Raw genomic sequence first — 15,671 nt, forward strand, 5'->3', positions numbered from 1 at the left:
CACCAGGTATTAGCGCTGTCCTTAATAAAAAATAGAAAAATAAACCGCACGGAGTGCATGCAAACATCCGCGTGTCACTATATGCTTCATGCACACGAAGCTCAGTATTCCTCTCTCACTATCGACCTCCACGTCTCTCGACAAGCATCTAGGAACGCAGCTGTGGTATCCAGCGACAATGGCCCACAGCGAATCGACTCCTCTGGCGCCTAAGATTTTCGAGTAGATCCTCAATAAGGGCAGAAACGAACGAGCATTTGAGTACATTTACTATACGGGGTAACGAGTGTGTCAGTTACAGCGGTTCGGTGCTCGAGTAATACGCTAAAATCATGACGCGCGTTATTGTTTCTGCGCCACCCCTTAAGGATTTTCACGCTGTTTTCGCTTCAGCCCTAGATTCATCTCCCATGTCTCCTGTGTAGATCGTCAACGACGAATCTCCTGAACACGACGTAGCTGCAATTCGCGTTTTTCGGACCCGCTATGGACTTTCCGGGTTCTAGCCATACGGCGTGCAAGTTCGTCCGCTCGACTTGTAGCCTTCGCGCTCATCCGAAGCACCACAAAGTATTCGGAAAAAAAAAAAAAAAACATTTGGAAGGTTTGCTGGTTCAAAAGCCGGTTTGACAAAGAGAATGTTCGCTTTCCTTTCTATTAAAGGGGAACTGACACATCAAAATCATATTTTTTTTTATTATCCAAAACGGTCGAAAACGATGCCGGGACATTACCCTCAAAATTTGAAATTTGGGAATTCAGTATTCGTGAAGTAAAAAAACAATTTCCGAATGCCGAATTCGAAGTTCCCGCGCGATCGGCGCCGGTGCCTTGACGTCAAAAATTGCGGAGACCTGAGAGTCCCCTTTCCTGTCACCACTCCCTGCTGTTGCCATGGCGACCTAAAGCGAGGAGGAAAGGAGCGAGCGCCGGCTAGCGCCGGCGTTGCGGCGGACCGGTTTTGAGCGGTGTCGCCTGTTTTCCGTTGGAGGATACAAATCCAGGAGACGGCACCACAACGAACTCCCGATTTTAGGTATTTCAAAAAGAAGGGCCGTAGTGCGTTCGCAATTGCGTTAAAAAACATGTTTTAGGATTGCCGTCATTAAATGTTATAAAGATGCCGCCTACAAAGCTTCTAAATTTCCTGATTTTTGACGTCACCGATCAAAAGAAGCGAGGAGGCGAGAGGCGGGAAAATCAAACGCCAAAAATAAAAAGGCGCGCGTGCGCGCGGGAAAATTTTTTTTCGCGATGCGGTTTTTTTTGCATGTCTATGGCTGCAACTTGCATCGTTTTAGACAATAAAAATAAATACGACCTTTGGGGTGTCAGTGCCCCTTTAAACTCGGCGTTGGCGGCGGGGGCTAGGACCGATCGTTGGATTGATAATGTCACCGGGAGTTTTCTCGAAGGGCGACCTTGTAATTTCCCTAGGAAGCTTCGACTAGCAGCTATCGCTTAAAAAAAAGTGTTGCGGCGGAGCGCGCGTAACCGGAACTGGCCGGTTGTGCCAGTGGATCTACACAGATCACCTGTGACTGCTTTGTCTGGGATTACAACAGGCGAACACCACTTGGCAATATAGGCGACACGTAAAACAAAAATTAACGTTGCAGCAACTGCGGCCGCGAACCTTCTGGGATTTCTTCTCACAGTATGAGCTGGCTTGACAGTGAGCACATATTTTGATGGTTGCACTAAGGCAACAATGACCCAAATCTAACTGGTAGTAGAGAAACCAGGATCCTACGTCTACAGTCAGTCATAACGATAGACCCGACAAGAGTCCTCCCTGCAATCTACAGCGAACCTCAAACACCAAAAAACACTCATATCAGACTTTATTGGGCAAAGCATGACAACATCTGCAGAGATGACACCTTCATTTCCAGATGGCCGAATATTAGTCCTGGCCCCTAAAATGTTAACAAATCCCGTGAGTTTCATACTATCATATGCAGGGCGCAATTTCTTACATGACACGGATAAGTGCCTGACGCGCATTAGGAGTATACGTTTTTTTTAATGCGTTAGCATTTGAACGCTCGTTCTGACGAAAACCTGGTGGTGTCTTTCATTTGTCAGTTGTCCCGTTTGACGCTCCCATTGGTCCGAAGCGCTGACGTGAGAACCGTTTCAACCTTTCCTTTCTCCCGGGGTCTGCGAGCAGACAGACACCGCCAAGTTTTCTTCAAAGCGAGCCCATTCGTTTTCGGCAAAGTCAAGCGCACACCTGGCTCGGAGTGAGGGAGAAGGAGTCACCGCGCAACACGTCCTAGGTAATAAAACCGTAGGGCTAAATGAGATGGCTTAATCACAAAATGCCAATGCTGTACACAGATTTGTAACGAGTTCTGCATCAGCGCGCGGCTTCGAGCTAAGTTTTGGCCGAACGGTTCTGAAATTTTAACTCCGTATTTTTTCAAAAAAGGTTGCCACAGCCCTCATCAAAACTTATCAACGAGTATCTTGCCACTTTAGTGAGCTTTAAAAAGTGTCTTTGAATTCGTTCGAGCACGCACGAAAGTGCAAGACAGGTATTACCAAAAGAAGGCAATTGAGACTATGGAAAGGTCACTATTATACGAAATAAATTTTATTGTTTTTTTTTTCTTCAGAATTCACGTTTCACAAAGATTAAATTTTCTGACTCGCCTGATATCTCCACAGTGCTGCTGGCATTGCCGTGTTTGTTCTGAGAGACGCAGGTGTAGTTGCCGTAGTCCAGTTCGCTTGTATTGTATAACTTGGCCGTGAAGTTGTTTCCGGCGGCAAAGAGGTTTACGAGCTTGCCTTCGATGAGTGGGGTCCCGTAACTCTGCTGCCAATACGTGCTGGATGGATTGGCGCTGTGCACTATGCAAACAAGTTCTGCAATCGGCCTCCCGTCCAACCCACGTGTCCATTGCATGGTTGCTTTCACGGTTGGCTTTCCTGTGATTGGCAAAGAACACAGGAGCTTAAAGATCTATAGGGTCACTTATTTGGTAATAGCTTTTTGTATGGCCAAAGGACATAAATATAAGCGAATTCAAGTCTCACATAAAAAACAGTGTTCACGTTTTCTGTTACGGATACGGTAGAGGCTTCCTAAGCGCTGTTTATAAAATTATCTTGATTTATTATAGTAAGAGACGGCGTGAATATGACAACATTTTTCTGGCCTCTAGACCCTTATTTAAAAACAGTCAATTTGTCTATAAGTACTCAAAGCAAAACCTGTAGTGTGTTAGAGTCCGAATATGTTATTCAGAAGCTTAATTTTCATAAAGCAAGCCTTACAAAACAAGCACCTATATCCACATGAAGACAAAGCAACAAGGTATGGTTTGTCTTGTGTGTATCAAAAAAACGTTCATAAAGTCAGGTTGTTGAAGAAATTAGAGTATAGACTCAGGAGAGCTGGTGACGAATTATAGTAAAAAAAAAATACAGAGACAAGGATCTAAAAATGAGAAGAACAACACCGTACCTGGGAAGGTGTTGTACTTGTCATTTTTAGATTCTTGTCTCTGTATTTTTTTTACTATAATTCGTCACCAGCTCTGCTGAGTCTTTACTCTATTTTCTTTAGCACCCTGACTTCATGAACGTTTTTGATGCACAGGAGACAAACCATGCCTCGTTGCTTTATCTCCATGTCTCGGGGTTTTTCTACTAAGAAAGTAAGGGTATCCTCTGCCAATATGTTATGTAAATTATTTTGGATAATATTTTTTTGTAGAATATGCGATATATTTGGCAGTAGCTTATTATAGCCACATGCGATCGACCACCCGACCGTAAAACCCATTATACCGTTTCGCTACTTTGATTATGGAAGTAGAAATCTAGCTGGATTTTTCTGGATTTTATGCTTTCCGAACTTATTCCTTTGTTTGTTATTTGAAGGTCAGTTTCCCAAACAATAATTTTGGTTAGATTTTCAGTTTCATAAACCAGATAGGTAACAGGTTATACGGTTTTTTTGGCAGGGAAGTATTAAAGATGAGGCAATAGATAGTGATTTAATAGTTCATAATAATAGTTCCTCCCATAATTACTCTAGAACGGGAGACTTGGTTGTTTCTGATTTCAGAAGCCTCACTATTTAAAAACAAATTTTACCTCTATTGAAATTCTGGAAAAAAAAAAAGAAGGTTGAAGCATTCATACGGACCCTACAGTTTGTCCGAAAATTATTACAGTGTTACAGTGTTTACGTTTTTAAATCAGAAAGGACCCCAATTGGAGTGCACAATTCCCTGATCTTACAAAAGTAAGATAGCGAGATACGTAGAAGGATGCAAGAAGGCACATATATTGAAGGGGTTTTGTATTGGGCTACTACAAAACGACAAAGTTGCCGTCAAAAGGCTACAACAAACAAGATGCTTATCAACCAACTAAACAAAACATACCGTTCAGTCAACTTTATTGTGCTGCGTCACCAAACTTAGCGTAGCTTCTGCAATACTCCAGCTCTGTCAAAGCTAAAAGCGCGAGCCCGTGCAAATGAGACGCAAGATAAAGCCAAACACAGTTACAGCAGCGCGGGGCAACAGAGCTGTGGACGCCATGCTGACCTAGGCAATATAGCACAAAATAGTTGACGCCTAGTATATGTGCGACTGAAGCAAAATAGCTATCTAAGTTGTTCAAATATGCGTACACCTACAGTGTAGCCACTATGACTAAAGTGCAATGTAGGCAGTAAAATAATTATGATTCCAGCGAACTGCATGGGTCACTGCCGCTTTAGTTTTTCTTAATTCACGTCTGCCAACGATTGGCCGGTGTGACTCACCCGAGATCTCGACAGTGCTCAAGGCCAAGCCGTATTCATTCTGGGAGGCACAGGTGTAATTGTCGTAGTCCAGATTGCTCACACTGTTGAACCTGGCAGTGTGGTTGTTGCCGTCGACGGAGAGGTGCAAGGATTTACCTTGGAGTAGCGAGGACCCGTCACTGCGCAACCAAATCGTGTTTCTTGGATCGGCGCCGTACACCTCGCAAAGAAGTTGTGCGTTGCGGCTGCCGTCCAAACCTTGTGTCCACTGCGCAGTCGTTTTCACCGTTGGCTCGCCTGTTATAAAAAAAAAAATAATGATGTTGGATTACGAAGGTACACTCAGGCGTTTGGTATCAAATGTTTGTAACCAAAGCACGTGAATATGAATGTCTTGATATCTCAGATTGCATGTCAGGTTTTCTCAATCTCTCTTTGATGTGCCTTTGCAGCTGCCATGTGCGTGTCGTTGAAATTATCTTTTGTGCGTTTTGAATTCTGGAATTATGGCGTGAAGTTAATAGAACGTTGTGTTTGTTTATGTTGACACATGTGGCCAAACACTGCGCGCTAACATCATCAGACTGACGATATATGTAACGTGTGTGGGTTGCCCACGCTGCTTTTCTGTGATTGGGGTGGGGCTGTTATCTGAGGGGCGAGCGTAACCTGCACAAAAAAAGATTGGGTTGTGTGTGTGTGTTTATACAGCCTAGAACTTGGTCTGCCTCAACAGGCGACGAGTCTCCCAGCTGTAGATGAGCAACTTAGCCAGTGCAGTACAACCGCTAGCCTGGGGTATTTAACGTGCATCACACAGTAGTGATACACGACCGCAAGCCGGTACGATGCTCATCCAGATCGAAACGGGCAGGGGCGGGGATGTAACCTGCACACTTCATCTGATTGGTAGCTTGAATTTTTTTTTAAAATTTAAATTGAAGCATTGGAATTACGTACAGGCTCCGACTAACCTCTTAAGAGGACACTGCCCCCCCCCCCCCCCCCCCCCCCGATTTTTATTTCCTTTTTTGTCAGGCGATTCATTATGGTTGTCGGAATACTCCTGAATTAATATTTTGCTACAGAGTCACATATGTTTTTAATAAAGCCAAAAAACACAACTGCTCGAAACCGAAACCGAAACTCCGCACCCCACGGAGTAGTGGAGAGGATAGAGTGAGTGGCGGAAGTCACGTAGCTATACCCGACCGTGCGTTTCTTTTTTTTTTTTTCTTTCTCCGCACGTATCAGACGAAATGCGTTCATTCGCCGTGCGATTCCTTTGCAGTTATGTTTGTTCCGCTCGCTGTTCTATACTTCAGGATGCGTTGTTTTGTACATTTAAGTGTTGGCAGTTAGTAGTGGGTGCCTGAATGCCGTAGCGAATTCCCGTGATCGGCTCCGAAAAGAATTCTCCCAAGATGTTGCGTGAAGAGCTGCATCACATGTCCTGCATCTACAAGTGGCATTGTGCAGCAGAGTGCACAATTCTCCGAAAGATCAACGGGTCGGGATCAATGGCTGGCTGCAATTCTTGTAGAACAGGTACGCGAAGCTCGGAAAGTGGACGCTACCCGATTCATATGTTCCTTGCTTTTTGTGGGAAGTGACTACATTGAATTCGCAGGTGTCAAAAATGGAATCCCATACCCTTTAGTTCGGCGACGTATAGTCCACAACAATTGTTTTTTTTTTTCAATGATAATTGTTAAAAAAAGGAATGTAAACATCGCAAAATGCCTGAAAAAAAAAAAAAAAAAGGAATGGTACCCGGTATCGAACCCGGGCCCGCTGCGTGTGAATCGGACGCCTGTCCCCCGAGCTACTGAAGGAACTCTTTCATGCGTAGAAATAGAGCCGGTTGAGTGTATGTCGGAAATTTGCTGCTGATTTCCCTTCAATACATGAACACCCGGCTTGAAGTCGGGCAGGCCACATTCGCACCTCGTAACGAAACCGTACGCGTGCGTATTCAACTCGAAGGACGCACTTCGTGCTTTGCGTTTGACCGAGTGATGTCTTCAGCCACGACGAGGGACGACGGCTCGGCGACGTCTTCGTGCAATCGGCTTGCCGGTGGGGCGTGTCGTACGGGATGAATATCAGTTCTTTTGATCGGTCCAAAATTTCTCGTTCGAAGGAAGACAGAATTCGCCGGTACCGTGAACGACGGTTCTGAAGTAGAGGTCCAACGTCCGTCGTCCGCTACCATCAGCTAGTCCCACGATACGCGAAACGACGCCATGTTGAGATTTATGCAGTGAACGCACAGAATGCTTCCAGTTGTCTGTGCTACCTTTTTTTCCAGTCAACATATTTGCAGTTTTTTGGGAGCCACAAAAACGGGTTTCATGTTTCTTTTTCTATTTTTAATATTGACTGTGTGCCTTCAATGACCCACGACTTTGATTAAATTTGGTGGCCGCGTCGAAACCTTAGAAAACGGCCCGTGACCACGGGAAAGAGACTGAGCGCGACTCGCACCGGCCAGTTCTCGATCGCCGGTTTTCGGGCCGATAGAATCCGAATATCGAGCCGCAAATTGTGTTCTGGGTAGTTGGGCTCTCATATGTCACGTACAACTAAAAACCTCGGCGAGCATAAATACCCTGTCAGTGTCCCTTTAAAATGTGCATTTCTTTAGATTGTTTTCTTACAATTTCCTCCCAAAGTGCACCTTATTTCAAGATGTTTATCTCAAATATTCTTGTTTTTGCAGTTATACAGTTAAACGCTTAATATATATTGCCGCCTGCGTGGCCAAGAAGGAACGCTCCTCCACACTTTTAGAGGATTCGAGCTTAGGCTTACCCTGAGTGCTAACAATAAGGACGCTAACATAACCTTGCCGAATCAGTCTCGCTCTAACTCACTCCCGAACATTCTAGGCAGAATATTCAAGATACCGAATGTAGTAGATAAGTAGCCGCGCGTGGCCTTGCCAACTCACCATCTATATTGCAGTCTCGCTTCTGCCAGCTGTCGCACTGACGCCGTTTGCGTTCACTGCTGCTCTTTCTAGTCTCATTGTTTATTTTGTTTGTGGCACAAATTTAAGCAGCAGCATAAAACGAGTAAAGAGTGCATATGTCGAGACCACACTTAAACAAAAAGCATAAAACAACTCAGCAAATTTGTGTCTTAATACGAAAAAAAAAAAACATTCGAATTGGATAAAAAAAACAAAAAGCTTACTGTTTAGAACTGAAAACTACGCTCCCTTAGTTCACCTGAATTTTGTAATGTTACGTTTTCTACTTGCTTTATTCAGGGCATTACAAACCTGCAGGTATTGGATGGCGGCCTTCTGTTTTGAGTTGTCTTTTCAGAATTAAATCGAAAATACGCATATATATGCAAAGTTGCATAAGTTTGTGCATTTGGTACACATATGCGGCGTGCATGTTGTGTGAGTTTTCTTGGAACGTGACACACGAATTACTCTTTATGTAAAGCAATGCAAGTTACTGTTTGAGTGCACTGAAAGGGACTATACTTAACTGTGACGAAAAAATAACGTAATGTTTAATAAGCTATCGCGGTTTAGGTAAATATTGCCAAAATATGTGTGATCAACACTCACCGATAATTTTGACGCTAATAAAGCGAACGGCAGGTTCGCCGTAGTTATTGTTGGCCGTGCATTCGTAGGTCCCAGCGTGCATGTGGTTGGCAGAGCGAATGCGTAGGGCGTTCTTCTCTACCAGAGCGTTGACATCAATAGATGAGTCGTTCTGCAAGTATTCCGGAGAAAGTCGTTACTCCTAAAAATTTTAAATTGAACCCATGGAGTTAAAGAAATTCTTCAACAAAATTTAGGGATACTATACCATACAATTAGTGCTATAAAAATGCCAATGTCCCAGCAATTGCGTTATGTAATGTTGCAAAAATGAAGTTAAAAAATGCTCAGTCTTTTTACTCAAGAGCGCCCCCACGCAGATGCATAATATATGGTACCTTATATACGATATATCTGGTCCACTGAAAATTCCTCTACACCTTTTTTTTTTAACAATCATCACTGGACTTTTGCTTTGCTGTTTGCTTTATTTGTTCATCTTGTTTTGACAGCGGACATTGAGCACTGGCAGGAGGTTGGTTCAATGACAAAGTTTAAAAAAAAGGAAACAGGAAGACTATTTTGGCTGATATTATGCAATAAAAAGATTGAGATGTCAGCATCTAGAATAGAAACATACCCTCAAGAGTCGGTTATCTGGGACAGGGTTTGACGCCGGAACAGATTGAAAAAGCGTGTTGCTAGGAAAAAAAGATGGGCTCGCTCGGCTGCTCGCAAGTACCGAAAGAGGAAAAGAAGTTTGTCTCAACCTGGATTTCATAAAAAAATAATATTAATGGCAAATGCTATCGAATTTTGATCTAGTCTTCAGCGAAGCACCAAAGAAAGGCAGCCTCGTTTTTGTCAGGATCAATATTCTCAACTTAATTTACAGTGACTCAAGTAATGAACACGGCAATGTACACAGCACGGCACTGCCAGCTTGACCAAGCAATGGTTATCTTTTAATCCTGTTCTTTTAGAATCAAAAGGCTGCCGGCAAAATTATTAACTGGGGTGGAAAGTATCTATTTGGAAAACTACCTTAAGGTATAAACGGCTGTGCCCGCCAATACTCTTTCGAAATAAAATACAACACAAAAACACACAATGTCGTGTTCGCGGTAACAGCGTCGCGTAGTATAGAAGCAGTGACCCCGGTAAACTCTCAGAAATTGGGGTTGTACAGGGGTACGCCCCGACTCCCAGATGTAACAGCCCAAAACTACATTTCAACGTTCCGTACACTGATGTCGAGCTGGCGATACCAACTTTTACGAGCGGTTTGATAGCTGTCAGAAGCAACGTACAATTCAGTACGTTGTATATATCCAATAGCTAACAAATGTGCATATCAAAAACAAAAAAAACAAAAAACACTCCGTTTTTGCAGAAGGCCAGAAAAACCTTTATTGTCTTACTGCAGCCTTTAATGAGTACATTAGGTATTTTAATAAGTTGTATCACTCGACTATCAAGCCGCTCGTAAAAGTTGGTATCGCCAGCTTGACGTCGTTGGACAGAAAGTCTACATATAGTTTTGGTGTGTTACATATGGTACCAGGAATGTACCCCTGTACAGCTCCTATTTCAGATACTGTAGCGATCGCAACTTTATATCTTGTCGAGCAAGCGTATAAATATTCGGATATTTATTTAAGTTTTACAAGGTTTTATTTAAAAAATTCTTGCATCCTTCCGTTAATTTTGTCTCTGAAGGTGCGTTATTGGGCCAGGGAGACATAACATAGGGGCTACTGGTCGTCATAAGTCTAATAATTGGGCAAGATCTGTTAACCAACTTCTAGTGAAGATAAACGTATGTTTCACTTAAAAACTTGGTCAGCGTCATTGTAAACCACTAAATCAGTCTTTTTGAGAATGCTATGAAGTGCGCGGGAAGCGCGGTGGTGCGCTAAGCTTACGTCTCGTTCAACAGGCACAATTCTGGTGGCAGGAAAACGCGAATGATAAAGAGACGGACAAACCGCCCGGGCACATCTTCGGACCTCCCAGCCCGGTCGGGTGCACGAGTGGTGACTTTAATGCACCACTGCGCTTGCCATGCGCCTTGAAAGCTACACAACATTTACTGACTCTGTGGCTTTTGGTGAGGCTCACGAAGTTTGTAATGGAAATGATATTTACATTCACTAATTAAACCATTAAGGAGCAAATCTTAAGATATGCTCTAAAATATTGAAAACATTAGCCTGTTATATTTGATTCCCAGAACCTATAACTCATATACGAAGCCCGCAATAATGTATTTTTGGAAAATTTACTACAAAAATAAAACATTGTAAAGCCAAATAAAGCAGCACATATTAAGATACCAATGGCTCATTTTTACGTAATTTGTTTTAATATCAACCCTGTGGATATTATAATATTACTACGAAGTACTCTTCTTTTAGCTCATCATATTTTTTTCGCATATGTGATTCGATACAATTAAAGAAATGTTCAATATTCAAATATGAAAATATTCAACATACATTTATCTTCGCGTTCGCCGCAATAATTGATGTTATCTCGTTAAAATCATCTATAGATTTTAAGGTATTAATTTTTTTAAGATACTCTTCCTCGTTTATGAAACGCACACATTCGCATCACTGTATGAACGCTTATACGAACTAAAGCGCGGCACCAAGCACCGCTCTATGCTTCAATTCAAGTTCAGACGCCGCCGAAGCTACGAAGTGATTGGAGAAATCAAGCAGCGTCAAAAGCTAAAGTCATTGGGCTTTGTTTTGTTTACGATTCGTTCAGCGATGGTAGAAGAAGTACATAAACATAGCGTGTTTTCGCTACCTGGTTGGTCCCATCAGTTCGTAGCGTTGGCTGTCTTTGGACTAAAGGTAAAACAAAGTGTAGTCGATCACGTGGAAACGGTGTGTTATTTCCAAGATCGGGTTGCCTCTGAAATTTTGTTCTTGTTTCCTTACCATGTGCCTCCAAGTGAGGACGGGTTCCGGATATCCAGAGGCCATGCAGCCAATTTCGAACGGCTCTCCCTTTTTTACCTCCAAATGGCCACTTTCGGGAAGCGTCTTCAACTCTGGGGATCCTACCAGAAGAAAGGAGATGCCCTTAAAAATTAGCGGTGATCACCATCACAAAACATCACCCGTAATACAAAAAAAAAAGAAAAGCTTGAACGGATTTTTTTTTTTTTTAGTCTTACAATTTACTGATATTTGCGAATTTGTAAGATGGTGTTTCGGTAATTTTCTTCTTTTTTTTTGAGACCGAGGTTTGAGATACGTAGCGCCACGTAGAAAAAGGGGTCAGTAATGACACCTATAGCATTTTCGGTGTAGTCACGGAAATAAACAAGAATTAGCTGAGGGAACTTTCCAGCTATTGTTTTCTTATCCGCACTTTAGTCGTCATTCTTGATAATTTAGCAAATTTTGCGGCAAAATAAGATTTTGTTTTTCTCAAGCATGTTAACGTTTTTAACCGCTGCCAAAATATTGATTTAAATATTCAAGCACGTCATAAGCACGCTCTACAGCTTGAAAAATTACTTTAGATTAAATGTGTTTAAGCAAGAGTTAACTATTATTATGTTAATATTGTCAAGAAAATTATTCATTGCCATCCCTAAAAACATTTTACATAAGAAACTTTCGCAGAAAACAAAATAACTGCGATTTGCGAAACATATGAAGCGCCATCAAACATATTTGCAGCCAATGGCAAAATATTACGCTCGGTAGTACATTTCGCTGTATATGTAATAATTACATGTTTTTATATCATTTTCTTTTACATGGTTGCAATGCCTGTTTCAGGCGCATCTCGCTGTTCTCTCCTCTTAAGGAAATCTCAAGCTGCACATATTTTACACTATAACAACTCATTACCCTTCGGGAGTAATAACTTTTCAACAGAATCGGCATAATTTTGAAAACAAAATGCACCAATTCATTTAAAGTATGTTAACGAATATTGCGTGTTTATTACTTCCTTGCGTACAAAGTATCGTAATGCAGACAAAATACAAAAAGAACGATGTGGTGCGAATAGGCAATAAATAAAACAATTAAGACACGCAAAGAACAATAGGACGTTTAGTACCGGGTCCGCAAGCCACGTTTCCGCGCCGCAGCTGACGTCAGCAGTGTGACGAAATGCAAAGGGGAGGGTTCAACGCCAGGGACATGATTTGTTGGCTAAGTTTTGGTTTTGAAATCGTGTACAAGGATGACATTTTTCGCCCCGTAGCGCACCCTACCAATGTTTTACTAAAAATTGCATATCAAGGCATTATATTAAGGTCGAGTGTCAACTTTTCACGTGCATTGTCCCCAAAAATGAATTCCAAAAAGATTTGCTAAATATGTTTGCTAAATAATTGCACTATTTTGCATCTTCTCTGGGGAACCTCCTGGCCACCTATTTAGTCCCAAGGCTAAGAGAGTCGTAATACAGGTATCCTTTTTTACAAACCTTTTATACCTCCTACACCCCTCTCCCCCCTAATTAAAAAAAGGTACACTAGTGATATTTTGGTTTATTAAAACCATGGTTGAAACGTTAGAAGTCTTAGCAGACACATTATCAATTGTCGCTCCTTTCTACGAAACAGTATAGTAGACTGTGCGCATGTGCGTCACGCTCTGCGTATCAGCGCTGTATGTGAGTGACTAGCCGCTCTATTTGTGGAGCCACAAAGATGGCAGTCGTTAGCTTCTTGCGTAGCTACCAAGATACCTGCTTAACCTTGACTGGCTTTTCCATTCCTGTCAACATCACTTACATGTCAAAGATGTCTAAGTAATACAATTTATTTAACCGGACCAAGCAAAGGTAACACAAGTGGCGTTTACTTCAGCCCTGTACCAAAAGAAGAGGCATGATTTCAGTCGATGAGGGCTATTTCACATCGTTACCGGAGACTACGTCCCACAGAAATCCATGCAATTCAAGGGTTAGTCTCAACGCCGCAGCTAGCTGTCACATGACCAGGGAACATAACAATGAATGGCCTTCCAATCCTTGAAAAGAGGTGAGGCAATTTATATATATAAAAAAAACAGTTAAACGAAAGATGGCCACGTGGTCATTCTTCTTTTCGAGCCAGTCGCCTTGCTCCAGGGTCAGTGGAGATGACATGCCCAAATAAATATTTCCGTCTTTTACGTTATTCTGTTCTCTGGCTCTTCGAAGTCCCAGCGTGAGAAAAAGAGCATCTATGAAATACTGGGGTGGCTTGATTTTGTTTGTTAAAAATCACTTATCATGACAAATTTTTATTTCGAATCATATAGACTTTCTAAGTCGACCTTTCGTCAAAAGCTAGATGTACAGTCACTAAAAAATGAAAGCCGTTTACAACTCCCTGTAATGCCGAATTAGATTGCAGCTCTTGAGGAGGAGGAGGGAAGGGTACTGATGGTCACGTGTTCTCGGGGGGGGGGGGGGAGGGGTCACGTGACCTGTGGAGAAGATCACGTGAACTTGGGGGAGGTCACGTGACCTGGGGGGTCACGTGACCCTTTCTCCGAGGTCACCGAAGGTACCCGAGGTCCTCCCGAGGTTCGCCCGATGTCCTCCCGAAGGAACTCGAGGTTCTCCCGAGGTCCTCCCGAAGGAACCCGAGGTCCTCCCGAAGGAACTCGAGGTCCTCCCGAGGTCCTCCCGAAGGAACCCGAGGTTCTCCCGAGGTCCTCCCGAAGGAGCCTGAGGTCCTGCCGAGGTCCTCTCGAAGGAACACGAAGTCCTCCGAGGTCTTCCCGAAGGAACCCGAGGCCCTCCCGAAGGAACCCGAGGTTCTCCCGAGGTCCTCCCGAAGGAACCCGAGGTCCTTCGGGAGGACCTCGGGTTCCTTCGGGAAAATTTACCCATAATGCACCGCGCGGTTACGCCAACGGCGACGTCGACGGCGACGGCGACGCCGACGCCGCTCAAACCGAAACGGGCGCCTAAGAACTGCGCTCTAAAACTTAAATGGAAACTGAAGCGGTTTTGTATTTGAGAAAAAGAAAACACCTAAATCGTCTTTATGCGGCCTCCTGTATTACGAAAACATAAAATTATATTTCAGATTGGTGCACCAAGTAGACACAACAGCGCTTTGGAAACTACTTTGAAGCCCCTCCTTCCCGTCGCATTCGGCGCGAGGGAATCATGACGTATTACACGGAGATCTCAACATTTCCGAGCTTTCCGCAAGCCTGACCCGGGCAGTCAAAAGAACTGCACGCGTTCCCTCACAATGGGCATGCGCAAGGCAGCTGAAACCTCTGGGTATGACGCTGCGCCCAGCGGTTGGTTCTATTCAAATTACAAATGACTCTCAAATTTTAGTGGTAGGCTCGCGTATCAACAAACATTCCTGAACAAGAAAAAAGAAATATGTTAGAAGATCAGCTGATAACTGCATAGAGGGGCAAGCATGTGGCGTAGGGAAGATGTGATTTGAAGACTCCGAAACCCTTTAAACTTTTCACGAGCCCCCCCATTGCAAAAACCCTGCCACGAGGCGCGGAGAGCGGACAGACACGTCGCAAGTCAGGCCAAGTAAAATCGGGATAAGCGCTGAAGACTAACGTCTTTGTGTCCCGAAGCTCAATAAAATTTGACGCATTTGTAACAAGGTCTTGTCACTGCTTCTCCGCAACGTAGGAACTCTCGCTTATTATACAGCAGGTGTACACGCTGCATCATCACTAAATGGAGGCTACAAAATGTAGCCACCGCACTGAAGCTCATCTGGTGCTTCCGTAGTTTGTGCTGTATCTTAAGAATCGCGTGCTAATGGGCAACGCAAATGTGGCCTCTCCGCATTGCCTTTCCTTCCAAAACTCAGAATATGCAAGTCTCCCAAGATTCGAAGATCCTTTGAGAGACTTTAGTAATTCTCCCAACGTTCTCACACAAAAAAATAAGAATAAACTTGAAGTACATTTTTGAGCATGTGCCAGTAAGTTTTACTTTACTCAAATATTTTTGCTGGTACTTTCATAGAAAAGTGCGACTGAAAAATACATTGCCCAAATTAAAAAAGAAAAAAAAAATGGAGCATCGTAACACGAAAACGCGCTATTTTCTGTGGAGACGTCATCTGGTCCTTTTTCTGGGTGAAGTAATGGCGGCTGTAAGACCGATACAAATAAGTGCCTTATAAGTGTTTACTGTTCAATAGTTCGTCAGCGAGAGTAAAATAACTGCTATGTGCCGACTTGACTTTACCCAATATTGGCGGGCATTTAAAAAAAAAATGATGCGCCTTTAATTTCCTTCAAAAAAGTTACTGTATAGGGAATCAAAGGGTATCATGAAAGTTTGTGTTCAAAATTACTTGTATTTTACTTTGAAAGT

The 15,671-nt window shown here is 43.1% G+C and overlaps 1 pseudogene; it reads right to left on the reverse strand.

Annotated features, from left to right (window-relative positions):
- Positions 1 to 15,671, reverse strand: part of LOC8053351 — a 53,905-nt pseudogene that overhangs the window by 14,418 nt on the left and 23,816 nt on the right.

Source organism: Ixodes scapularis, unplaced genomic scaffold (assembly GCF_016920785.2).
Source record: "Ixodes scapularis isolate PalLabHiFi unplaced genomic scaffold, ASM1692078v2 PGA_scaffold0__279_contigs__length_252992795, whole genome shotgun sequence".
NCBI lineage: Eukaryota > Metazoa > Arthropoda > Arachnida > Ixodida > Ixodidae > Ixodes > Ixodes scapularis.